The following is an 11,826-nucleotide window of genomic DNA, read 5'->3' as shown; positions in this document are numbered from 1 at the left end:
AGATAGGCGCTAGGTACAATAGGTAAGCCAAACTTATATACTATCCTCGGGCTAATAATATTGACTTTAGATCCCTCGTTAAGCAAGGCTCGAGTCTAACCTTTACTAGTCCTAAGCTCGGTAACTACCTAAGGGCTAGGTACTATTACAAAATCGTCTAGTATACTAGAGAGACCGATCTTTTTAATGTTCTCGTACAACTCGGCGGTAGGGATAGTATCCCTACTATATAACATTGTTAAGAATATACCTATAAAGCGAGCTTAATAATTATCCCGAAAGACTTCTTCGTTAGCCTCCTCTTCCTCGTCTTTATAGGTAGCGATATAACTCGTACGGACTTTAGTCCCTTCTTAGCTAGCTAACTTACGGACGGTAGTAAGCTTAGACTATAGATTAGGGGTATTTACTACTCTCCCGAATAAGGTAGTCTTAAACTAGCGACTATACCGAAACTAGTCCCGGGTATTAACGTTTAGAAACGTAGTCTAAAGGATTTAATTAATCTAATAGGTCACTCCCTCCTCCTTAGTAACGGGCCTATCTCTAGTACCGTACTATCGGACGTAGTTATTAATCCTTATTGTCTTCGTATTCTATAGCCGTTTACGCTATACGAATAGGGTATTAATAGGCCCTACCGGCTATTCCGAGGGCGTAGACCTTAACTTAGCTCGAGGCTTAGGCGTCCTTCTTCTAAGAATCTCCCCTAATGCTACCGTTAACTAGCTTCTACTAGCCCTAGAACCGGCGTCTCTAGTTATCTCTACCTCCTACTAATCGAGTTCTTCCTACCGGATCTCCTCTTCGAGTTCTCGTCGTATAGCTTTAGCGGCCTTAGCTCGTACTCTTAATGCCTACGCGCTAGACCTAGTTCGAGGATTTGGGTTCTTTATAATCCCTACTAGAGCTTGACCTCGAGATTTATTACTCTAGATTAGGTAGGCCTTAACCTTAACCTCGTCGTAGTTTATAATCCTACTCCCCTATAGAGCCGGTTCTTCTTCCTTAAACTAGATCTAGTAACTACTAGCGGCCGTTAGTTACTACCTAGATCTAGTATCTTAAGGGCCGTATTCTATAAGGTGTTAGTTATTAGGTAGAGGTTTAGAGTAGTTAGGAAGCTTTACGCTTAAGATAGTAGTATAATCTCGACCTATTATTAAATAGGTATAGTATATATATGTACGGAAGTCAGGATACGTAATAGGGAAGGAGGAAGGACTAATATAGTATACGAAGGTATATAGTAGAACAGTGTCTAGTACTAAAGGTATCTCTACTATTGGGATAGAGACTACGTCTCTTATATCTATATAGAGGGATCTTACTCTAGTCCTAGTTCTATTTCACTACGCCTTATCGGTTTTACCTATATCTTATCCTACGACGGCAGTTCCTCCGACAGTCTCGTACTAACTAGCTAAGCGACTTTAGGTCCTCTAAGTCGCAATTACTATTCGTACGGTGTCTCGGTAGTATTACCGTACTATTGTCTCGACTAACTTAGTATATACTAAGTTAGTCTTAGTACCGTACGACATATCTACTGACCTATATTCGTAACACTCCTACTTAGGTCGTAAGGTAAGGAACGATTGTTCCTACTATACTAGCTATAGCTATCGTACGAAGGTCTAGAACTAGGGACCGGCTAGCGGTTTAGTTAAACTATCTACTACTATCTCCTTAGTATAGTAGTACTCTACTTTGATCTTCCTCTACTACTAGAGATGCCTAATATAGTTATAGGTAACATTAATATACTTAGAACATCCTTACCTTAATATGTCGTCTTATAAAGCGTAAGTACCTTATACTAGTCGTCGACATAGAGCCCGAGATAGCTATAGATATAATTATCCGCTACGTTATTAAGGATTAAGGCCTATTCCGCTCTATCTACTTAGACCGCGGCTCGTAGTAGGTAAGTCGCTTCTAGAAGACGCTTTGCGAACGCCTAGGTATTAAGTATAAGATGTCGACGGTATAGCACCCTTAGACCGATAGTTAGTCCGAACGTACGAACTAAGTTATAGAGCAGTACCTATATATATCTATTAATTACGCCTAAGATAACTAGTACGACTAGCTACTAATAGCGGAGTTTGCTTTAAATAATATAAAAAGTACTGCCGGCGTATTACCGTTCTTCGTAACCTTAGGTAGAAACCTAAGAATAGAAGTTCTTAGTAGACCTACCCGTACGGACGTACTACTAGCTACGTAGAAAATTAGCTAGCAAGATATAGACGCTTTCGTAACTTATATAAGTCGTATATACACACATTGTATCAACTAGCTTAAGTATATATAAGTATAGCTTGAAGCCGACTATTAGAAATATAGATAGATAGATTTGTTATTCCCCTATTCTAGGACCCTATCCGGCCTATATAGGTATATATCTATTGTTATGTACAAAGGGAAACCCGAATAGGTAGAAACCCTTCCCGCCCCCGACTACTCCTTATCTATATTAGCTTTCCCTCTGAACGTACGTAGTCTATATCACTACCCCGTTAGCCCCCGCTCCTAGCCGGTCTCGTCGCGCTACGTCGTATCCTCTCTTCCTATACTACTCCTACTAGGCGGTACTATTCTAGCTAGCCCTTCTCTAGTATCTAGTTCGTAATACGCCGTAGGTCCTTAGCGTTATTAAGAAGTGCCCTAATCGTCCGGTTCCTCGCCTTTACTATCTACTCCCCCTTCCTAGCGACTACCTCGGATAGACGAGGAGTACGTACCGTACGTTCTAGGAGCGATAGCCGTAGGGGTAGCTAGTATTCGTGTATCCTAGAACCTTCCTCTATAATATGTACCCCTAGAGGCCGATATGTTCGCTTCGTAGTTAGGTTACTATACTACTCTATACCCTCGTAAGGCGGTAGTAGATAAGCTTCGGGGGGTGCTTAACCGCGGATTTCGTAGCTAACTATTCCTTAGGTTGTCCCGCTAGCTAAGGGCGTCCACTATGCCCTAGACCCTAGTTATTCTACCTCTCTTTCTATAGTTGCTCTATAAACGACTTCTTACCTTCCTATCGCGTTACTAGCTATTCGTCCCTTACCCGATAGTTCGGCTCGTTTCCGGGTCGAATACCCTTATACGCTAGTACTAATTCGCGGGCCCTTACGACTATACTAGCGATGACCTTCTATACTAGGTACTATACCGACTTGCCTAAGTAGGAGGTCCGTAGTCCCTAGATATATAGGTCGATCGGCGGTATAGCGATCTCGTGCTTAAGTATCCTTATTAGTATCGACTTATATGCCCCGGTAACCTTCCTTAGGCATTAGTTTTAGATCTTCGCTAGCGGCGCGACGAGTCCCTTCGATAGGTAGGCCCTCTCGCCTAAGGACTACACTTAGCTACTATAGGTAAGGACTGGCCGTATAATAGCCGTATATAGAAGTCGTGACTACCGGAAGTCCGCCCCCTATATAGACGTAGTGAGCCTCTAGTATAATACTATATTCTGTTTAGCTTTCCGTAATATTACCTATACGTACTTCCTCTACCGTAGCGCCGGGTCTACCTATAGTCCGAGGATCCTAAGCTGACTTACCGGGTTAGTCGTATACCCCTATATCTAGATAGAAGCTTATATATTATAGAACCGTAGCCGGCGCGTAAAGTGTATTAGATTGTACTTCTCTAGGGCAAACCGAGCCCCGTGCCTCCTAGCCTAGTCCTCGTAGATCTTGTACTTCTCTTCTAATAGCCTATAGTTCTCCTTAGTCGAGGAAGACTACGCTAGGATGTTCGTGTCGTCTACGAAGCCGCTCGTAGCGGTGTTCTAGGATTCTAGAGCTAGGAGTAGCGTCGCTATAAAGAAGAGGAATAGGATAGGTACTAGTGTTAAGCCTTACGGGATTCTAGTATAGACTACTTAAAATAGGCTTCTATACTAGCCGACTAGGATCGACGTGCTACGGTTTTAGAGGTAGGACCGTACGAAGTTAATAAGCTACTTAGGGAGTCCTTTCGACCTTAGGATATAGAGTAGCCGCGGGTATAATATATAGTCGAAGGCTCCCGATATGTCTAGGCTAAGTAAGGAAGCCACCTTGTCTCTATTCTTATACTAGATAGCCTTTACCTAAGAGGTAATAAGTTCTATCGCGGATAGCGTCGATCGCTATAGGCGCGTACCTATCTAGGTGTCCGGGAGTAGGGAGTATTCCTCTATCGCCTCGGAGAGTCTCGTTATAACTAGCTTCTTAAGCGCCTTCCTAAGAGTGTTAAGGAGCGTAATTAGGCGGTACGACTTCACCTACGTATAGTCTTCCTTTTGCGGCTTACGTAGGACCACCGTCGTCGATTGTTTAAATACTATCGGGTAGTATCCGGTCTATAGGTAGGCGTTAAAGATCGCTATAGCTACTAGGGCTAGTTGAGCTCTACACTTCTTTAGTAGCTCGTTTAGGATCCTATCCGGCCCCGGGGCTTTCTTCGCCGGCAACTTCCTAAGTATAGCGGCAACTTCTCCCTCGGACACCTCCTATTAGACCGCGATACTAGGGGCTAGGGGAGTAGAGCTATTTATTTCGCTTAGATTAGCCTCGACTAGGGGCGGGAAGAACTTGCTAGCTAGTAGACGCGCCTTGGCCTCGGGGTTACTAACCGGGCTACTAGGCGATTATAGCGCTAGGATAGAGAAGGAGGGGCCCTATATAGGGTCCTATCGGGCCCATTTCGCTAGCTTCTATATCCTCGCTAGCTTGCCGGCGATTTCTTCTACTATAGCCCTCTAGCCGACTACTTTCTCCCTCCGTATTATAGCTTTCTTCTATTAGTATGCCTCCCTATATACGTTCTAAGCCTCCTCGCTATAGCTACTCGTCTATACCCGGCGGGCTCTCCTAGCTTCTCTTACTACCGTAGTATACTTCGGCGTCTAGTATAGTTTAGACTATGTCGTTAGTTAGGCAAGCGGAACGTAAAGCGAGGTCGCTTTTCTTATCTCGTCTATTAACCCTTAGACTGCCTCGTCTATCTCGTCTTTACTATTATATTGCTACTACGCGATCTAGACTAGCCTCTCGGAGTTACCGAGGTACGCCTAGATATTAGCCTAGTAGGCCTTTCCCTAGTTTAGCTTAGGGGTTATCGCTAGTATACGTTATATCTATATCTTAATAGAGGTCCTAACTAGTATATAGTCTAACGACGCCTCGAGTTTATGTTCGATCCTATAGTAGGTTACCGTATAGTAGTGGCTATCTAAGATCTAGGAGAGGTCGATCGTGCCTTAGAGTCCCCCTCTCTTCTAGGTGCCTAGGTCCTTCGGGGTATTAAGGGCATTTACGTTACTCGCTATCAAGTCGAGTACTTCGTCGGCTATAGGGTGCGGCTATATAAGGCTTTCCTAGGAAGGGTAGTATATATTAAAGTCTCCTACTACGATGTAGCACCCTTGTCTCTTAAGCGTACTGTCTAGGTGTCTATAGACCCCTAGGTCGCGGCTAGACCTCGAGGCTAGCGGTTATATATATAGGTTATATATCTAGGTACTACCTACGTAGAGGGAGGTAATATTACCCCCGCCTTCTTCGTCTACGTAGTACACTACCTCCTAGTCGGATTCTAGTATATCCTTACTAACATAGAAGCACGTACGGGGTCTACCGTCGCCTCGTAGGTATGTCGTATAGCCTAGTAACTTATAGGTCGTTAGTCTCTTATAGTACGGGCTAATCTATAGCTCCTAGATTGCTAGGACGTAGTAGACGTACGGGTCCGCCTCGTATAGGAAATGGTTCTAGACTATATCCTTACTATAGTTGACGTTATACTAGATAATACTAAGCGTATCGAGGCTAGTTATCGGTATCGACAATCATTTCCTCTATATCGTCCTATATCCTACTACCCTATACGTCCTAGTCTACGCCTATCGGCTATATACTAAAGGGGAGCCGGGCCTAGTTAGATTCCCTCGCCGTAGCTAGCAGAGCACGTGGCCTCCCGTACGCCCTAGGTTACGCATCCTTTACATCGTTCTCGGCCCTAGGGCGCTTATACCCGACCGCCGCTAGCTAGTTCCGGTATAGGCTAGCCTCGCGGTCGCCGTAGAACCTTAGGGCGACGGTTCTGTTTGTAATTGCCTTGTTTTTCGCTAGTTTCCGCTATAGGCATTCCGCGCTATACGATAGGTAGTGCCCCGGATAGTTCGCGTACCGTCTCGTAGCCGATATATAGTCCCTAGATATATAGTCTCCTATATAGTTCGAGCAGGCCTACTTGTTTATATACGTGTAGGTTTGGTGTCTATACTGTTAGTATTTGAAGCATTAGAGGACACGAAAGGATAAGGAGTACTTTTCTACTATCTTGAGGCTATATTACTAGATTAGGCCTTGTTCTATCGCTAGATCCGCCGCTTTCGCGTCTTATAGCTATACTATTAGCGCCGAGGCCTTCTTACCTTCTGGCCATTTCCTATAGAGCTAAGTCGCCTTCTAGATCAGAGAGTTTAGGGTGACCGAGTTGTCCTCTTAGAGAGTACGTAGGTGACCTTAGTTAGTTAGGTCGAACTCCTTAGGTATGTCGTAGACTAGGATCGTGAATTGCTTCGTTAAGACCTTCGCTAATGCCGTAACCTTAGATGCCTACTATAGCTATACCTCTAGGTGCCTCCTAGTAGTAGTAGAGCTAGTATAGATCTATAGAGTGCCGTTGGACTATTAGTTCACTACGACTACCCCTAGTTAGTTAATTCGTTAGGCGAGCTCCTTGTTCGATAGCTTCGTAACTTCGGCCTAGTCTTCCTTTACTATAATGCGGATCGTAACTGTATCGTACGTTAGGCGGGGGCCTAGTATCGATGCCGCGACCGATACCTAGCTATAGGGGTATTGATTCCGGGTGGCCTTATTAATCGCCTAGGACGTCGTCCTTATTTCTTATTACCCTCGGTAATACGACAGTATAAGCGCCGTACGTAGCTAAGTGATTATTACCTATAGAGACCGGTATAGGAGCTGATCATTACTTTCTATACTTTTTACTTCCTCTATAAGTTGCTACTAGTTATCTTAGGGGAGCTTCGCCTCTAGAGCCGTAGGCGCCGTTAGTACCGTAGCCTAGGCTACTATTACCTAGGAGTTACCTAATGTAGCTAGGCACCTCCGCGGCGTTTAGAGCTAAAGAAACAGGGTGAAGAGAACTTCAAGCTGTCTAGATTCCTATTAGAAATATAGCTAGAGACCTACGCGGTTATATAAGGTAGGAGATAAGGTTTGGCTCAATTTACGTAATATTCGTACTAAACGACTAGTAAAGAAGCTTAATTATAAGAACGTAGGCCCCTTCACGATCATAAAGAAAGTAGCGACCGATGTCTACGAACTCGACCTACCTACGAGTATAAGAATATACTACGTATTCTATACCGACCTACTATAACTATCCGCCGAAGACCCGTTCCCTTTATAGACGTACGAACCTACGCTTACCGAAGTCGATAGCGGAGTTAAGGAATAGCACGATACCGTAGTAGTAGTAGACAGTCGCTAGACTAGAAAAGTAAAGAAGAGTATTAGCTATACTATTAAATAGGTAGATAGGTTATATACTAAAGAATCTTATATTAACTTAAAAGGCACTATAGACAAACTTATAGTAGACTACTATTAAAAGAACTCTCGCGCTCTAGGACCTCTACGCGGATAGTAAGCACTAGAGCCTAATATAACCGAGCTAATAGACTCGGCGGACAGTACTAGCGTTACTAATAACGACGCGACCGGTACCGCTAACGCTAAGTACTAGTTACGATATAACCTAAGGCGTACTAAGGCATAATAAATAGTCACTTCGTTTCTACGATCTACGCTTAGGACTCGCTACCGCTAGTAACGTCGCTTTGCTCGTAACTTAGGCTCGTCTATAGTCGTATCTTTATATATACCGGAGTTTTAGGTTATAGAGTTAGATAGATATACCCTATAGAGCGTTGCTTATTTTGAATTGATAGATACCGCCTCGTAGGCGCTTAAGGCGATTTGAGAAGGGGGGTAGTATTACGGTATAGCCCTACTGCCTACGGCCTTCGGGTCACGTGACTTTATGAATATAACGTAACGCCTCGGCTCGGCGAACGTCGCGCTTATCTTCGATACGCGCCTTAGCTAGAACTTCTCTTCTCCGTAGAACTTATTCGATTACTTAGCTACGATCCCCTTTTACCTACCGAGAGTAGCCTAGACCCGTATTAGTAGCCTATACGAATATAGAGGTATTTAGACGCCGAAATACGTCGTACTATTCTACCTACGCTTTATAGAAGTCCGGTAGGTAATACGCCTCGAGACTAGAGCTATAGACTTCTAATATATAATAGGTATAGCGCGGAGGATACGAGTAGCGGTACGAATAGTAATATAGACCGGCCTACTATAGTAGTTCTAGATAGCGGGTAAGAAAGTAGTAAGAATAGGGGAGATAGCCTAGGAGGAAGAGCTCTAGGAAGCCTCCGAAGGCGCCCTATCTATAGATATAGTAGAACTCCGCTAGTACCGACGACTACGTAGGCGGGTAGACCGTAGCCTATAACGACCCCGAGCGTAGGAGGAATAGTAATAGGAGCACTAATAGAGTATAGGAGCCCGGAAGGGTCGACTTATCGTCTACTCGACGGCTAGCTCGCTTTCCGCTCGAAGGTCGACCTGTCTCCTACTCGATAGGCGACCCGCCTCTACTAATAGTCGACCTATTATCTATTCGATAGTCGGCTAGCTACTAATACTCGTTTCTAGGTACCGGGTAGATTAGTACTCGGGGCGGCTACCTACCTAGTACTTACCGCTTCTAGTACGATAGATTAACTAATAAGTAATAGAGAGATCTTACTAATACCTAAAGAGGGGTTTTCTCCGTACGACGGTTTTCCTTTCTCTCTTCCTTAATAGCCCCCGGCCTTATAGACCTTTTAGGAGCTAGATAGGCATTATAAATATATTTATTTATTTATTTATTTATTTATTCATTTGGTTATTTCTTTATGAACTTATTTATTTATTTATTTATTTATTTATTTATTTATTTATTTACTTATTTATTCATTTATTTATTTACTTATTTACTTATTTATCTATTTATCTATTTATTTACTTATTTATTTATTTATTTATTTATTTATTTATTTATTTATTTATTTTTTTATTTATTTATTTATTCATTTATTTATTTATTTATTTATTTATTTACTTATTTACTTATTTATTTATTCATTTACTTCTTTATTTATTTATTTATTCATTTACTTCTTTATTTATTTATTTATTTATTTTTTTATTTACTTATTTTTTTTATTTATTTATTTATAATAGCACCTATTAAGCGCTTTAGACTACTCGCGGTTCTATAACTACGGGCGCTATATTAAGTAAACCTACGGTTTAGGCACTCGATCGGGGTTCTCTAGTTATATAGACCTTTAATTTTTACTAGAGTTAAAGGATCTAACGTCCGCCGCGCGCCCTTATTAGTAAGCCCGAATACTTATTTCTACTATTTTCTAAATAAGGTCATTGTTAATAGTAGTAGAAACAGCTATTTTATTAAGTATATTAATCTTAGAGATTAAGCGCGGTATCTACTTTATAACTAACCGATAAAGCTACGGTAAAGTAAGCGGAAAGTCCGTATATACGGCCTTCTATCCTTCTTTACTATTAGTAATACTTGTCGCCTCGTCTAGTATCTTTTAAAAGCGCCGAGACTTCTTAGGCTACTTCGGATAGAGTCTATATTTCTTATAAACTACCTTAGTAACTAACTCTAGGAGCCCCTAAAGTGGAAGGTAGCTACGGGAGCTATTATTAAGGTCTTTAGGATTAATTAGGTTACTAGAGGCTACGAAGAGACGGATAAACTCCTTTATATCCTACTCCTTAGGGCTTTTACCCTTCTCGGCCCGGACTATCTCTTTAAGATATTCTCGACTTCCTAATATCGAATAGGTATTAAATCTCGAAAATTTAGCTAAGAAGGACCTCCTAAAGGTACTCCGCCTTACTTACTATCCCTCTAATCTTATTACTAAACGTCGGATAGTAGTCTCGTAGTTACGCTCGAAACGACCCTAGAAGTTATCTTTCTTAATTAATAGCCTTAGTAGATACTAGTCTATAAGATTATTGAACTTCTCCTAGAACTTAGTAGCGTTCCTACTATTAAAGAAGGGGTTTTCCGGACTCTCTAGAGTAGGGAAGCGAGGTCCTACATTTTCTATAGTAATAGTAAGACGGCTAAATAAGGCTACTATTATATCCGGACTATAGGGCATTCCTATTAAACAGGTATAGTATATATATACACGGAAGTCAGGACACGTAATAGGGAAGGAGGAAGGACTAATATAGTATACGAAGGTATATAGTAGAATAGTGTTTAGTACTAAAGGTATCTCTACTATCGGTATAGAGACTACGTCTCTTATACCTATATAGAGGGATATTACTCTAGTCCTAGTTCTATTTTACTACGCCTTATTGGTTTTACCTATATCTTATCCTACGACGGTAGTTCCTCCGATAGTCTCGTACTAACTAGCTAAGCGACTTTAGGTCCTCTAAGTCGCTCCTACTATTCGTACGGTATTATAGTAGTATTACCGTACTATTATCTCGACTAGCTTAGTATATACTAAGTCAGTCTTAGTACCGTACGACATACCTACTGACCTATATTCGTAACACTCCTACTTAGGTCGTAAGGTAAGGAACGATTATTCCTACTATACTAGCTATAGCTATTATACAAAGGTCTAGAACTAGGGACCGGCTAGCGGTTTAGTCAAACTATCTGCTACTATCTCCTTAGTATAGTAGTACTCTACTTTGATCTTCCTCTACTACTAGAGGTGCCTAATGTAGTTATAGGTAACATTAATATACTTAGATCTTTTATAGATATAGGCGTCCTTAACTAAGGTTAGAGCCGCCTAGTTATCCCCTATAAGGCGCACTAGTCTCAGTTCGTCGACGGTGCTCTTATTAGCTAGGACTATTAGTTAGAAAGAGTAGTCTCCTACTAGCCCCGGGTAGTTTATCTCTCGGAGGATAGCCGCTAGGAACTAGGATTGTTTCGCGGCGGCGTTTATCGCTATAAACTCTACCTCTATAGTAGAGGTTACTATAGACTTTTGCTTTAAACTTATTTAGGACATAGGCGTACTGTACACTAGCTAGACATGTCCTAGAATTAAGACCCTATCTACTCGATCTATCGCGTAGTCGGAGTCTAAGTATCCGGTTAGGGTACCGCTACTACGTCTAAATATTAACCCTAGGTCGGGGAACGACCTTAGGTATCTCGAGACCTTCTTTAGTACTTTTATATACCGCTTTATTAGATCCGCGACATATATACTAGTTCTCCCGAGTAGGAAGGCTAGGTCCGGTCTCGTTATAGTTATTAGCTATATCTAGGTCCTATTATCGCTCTAGTAGTCATCCTTACTATATCTCTCGTCGTTCGGGGCTATAGGACGGAGATTATCGTAACTATCTATTAGCGAGAGTATTAGGCTTGCCTTTTCTTTTGCTATGTCTATTTTAGTAAGGGCCTTACGGATATAATAGCTCTAGTCGAGTTTTAGGGTACCGTTACGCCTATCGCGAGTGATCTTTAGCCCTAATAGTTTCTCCGGTTCCCCGAGATCCTTAATCTTAAAGTGCTACGCGAACTACTTCTTGAACTATTAGATGTCGGCTAACCTTAGTACTATAATAGGTATGTCGTCTATATAGATAAGTAGTATAATGTCTCTCTTAGTATAAGTTAGGAGACATAGGTCTACCTCGGACTAGTAGA

The sequence above is a fragment of the Fulvia fulva genome, chromosome 2 (assembly GCF_020509005.1).
Source record: "Fulvia fulva chromosome 2, complete sequence".
Classification (NCBI taxonomy): domain Eukaryota; kingdom Fungi; phylum Ascomycota; class Dothideomycetes; order Mycosphaerellales; family Mycosphaerellaceae; genus Fulvia; species Fulvia fulva.
Note: the sequence above shows the minus strand (reverse complement) of the source record.